Below are 1,993 nucleotides of genomic sequence, written 5' to 3'. Positions count from 1 at the left end.
AGATTATCTTCTGTGTCTGTGTTAATTGGTTTCCCTTTTCTTTGTTGAAGAGGGTCTGTGCAATCCTTCTGCCTAGTCCGCCATCTTGCCCCGCCTCCAGTTTTTCTTTTTTTTGCTATGCCAATTCTCCCAAGAACACAAACTTTTATTCTATTATAAAATCTTGTCTTGAAAGGGTTCAATTTGTTCCCTTTTTTATCTTGAGGTGGTCTAATCTTTTTTCTTTTGAAACATATATGCCTTCTTCCATCCTACATAATAAAGTAACTTTCTAAAATGTATTCTAGTACCTATAATAAATACATTTGATTGGTAACTTTTCCTTTATCCTTCTAAATATCTTTGATTTTTGTTTACTCTATCCCATCGTTTTTTAGTTGTTTTTTCCTTTCTCCTTAATAAGAATATTGGGTTGGTGTGTCCAATTGTTTTTCTGCTTACTTACTAGATAACAGAGACCTATCAAGTCCACATACTTGCCAAAAGCAGTGGTGAATTTGTTCTTGGTTATAAATACTTTGTTCTTAACTGATGCTAGAAACTTTTGAGAACTACGGCTAGATGGTAAGTCTAATTTCTAGCATCTCATAAGTATACACAGATTGCAATTAAAGCCCATAAATTTTATCTTTTACTTCTTGATATTCTACACAGCTCTCAGTAAATGTGAAACCACGATCTCTACCATGCATGTGCACTTGGAAGCTTCCTGTGGCCACTATCTGCTCTCCCTCACTATTTCTTACCCATTGATGTTCTTATAGTGATGTCTCTGAAGGGCAAGGTGGTTTTGCTGATACAATGAGCAAAGCTTTTTTTGACAAAGAATACTAATTCTCTATTCATCTCAATGAATCTTTTAGAAAATAGAATGACCTGCAAGATTCATATTTTTCAGTTGATACCTTCCTCTTTTTCAGTTTCTTTGTGATTATTTGAAGGAATCATTTGAGAGGCAACTTCAAGAAAGAATAACCAGATACTACTTAAGCTGAAAAAAAATCTCTCAAAGGAAGAGTTGAATATTTCTAGTCAGAAAAAAATGTGGATGGGATCCCCACGAAATGACAAAAGTGTTTAGAGAGAAAAGTATGTGAGATAATAACTCCAGCAATTTTGGTATGTGTTGAAAACAAAGTGTGTGTGGGTAGTGGGAGGATTTGAAAAAAGAAATGTAAAAGGCCAGCTGGCTTCAGACTGTAGAGCTGTATGTGGTTAGATGCACATGCTCTGGTCAGTTGGGAAACTACAGAATTGTGGGAAGGGCTTCCATCATGAAAAGACACTGAGGTACAGTCTGATTAACAAAGAAATAAAAAAGAGATAGGAACATAAATTGGTCAAACCTTATGGAGGTTAATTTGAAAAATATGAATCCAAAATACATAAAAACTTTGATCTCATAAATCCACATCTGGAGATTTGTTCTGTAATATTCTTGCACAAATATTACATAATTCATATCTTAGTTTGTTTATCTCAGACTTAATTATACCAAAAGATTGGAATGACTCCAATAGATATCAATAGATTATTTAAATAAATTATGATATATGCATCTGTGATAATAGTTGGAGCTATGTGTCAACTTAGCTGAACCCCAGTTCTGTGTGGTTGTTCCCATGATGGGATCGGATGACTATGTTCTGAGTGGCCAATCTGCGCAAGGGGAGTTTCCCTAGGGGTGTGGCCTGCTTCCAGGATATCCAGGGACATCCTGGGAAGAGAGAAATTCTTCTGTGGATTGGGACTCTGGTGTGCTGCCTACAACTTTCCATAAGTGAACAGCCTACCTTTTGGCCTGGAGATCTTAGATTTGTCTTTCGTTGGAGTCAACAGCCAGTGTACTGCCTGCCAGCCTTGAGCTTCTTGGCCCCCTGCAGTTGCAGAAGCTAAGAAAAGCCTCCAGCCTGACGTTTCCTCCAGGGATTTTGGACTTGCTAGGTTCTATATGTTTGTGATCCATTTTCTTAAGATAAATTCCTCTCTCTCT

Source organism: Orycteropus afer, unplaced genomic scaffold (assembly GCF_000298275.1).
Source record: "Orycteropus afer afer isolate SDZICR_OR568_19922 unplaced genomic scaffold, OryAfe1.0 scaffold00066, whole genome shotgun sequence".
Taxonomy (NCBI): domain Eukaryota; kingdom Metazoa; phylum Chordata; class Mammalia; order Tubulidentata; family Orycteropodidae; genus Orycteropus; species Orycteropus afer.
The sequence above is the reverse complement of the archived record's forward strand: the minus strand, read 5'-3'. Positions refer to the sequence as shown.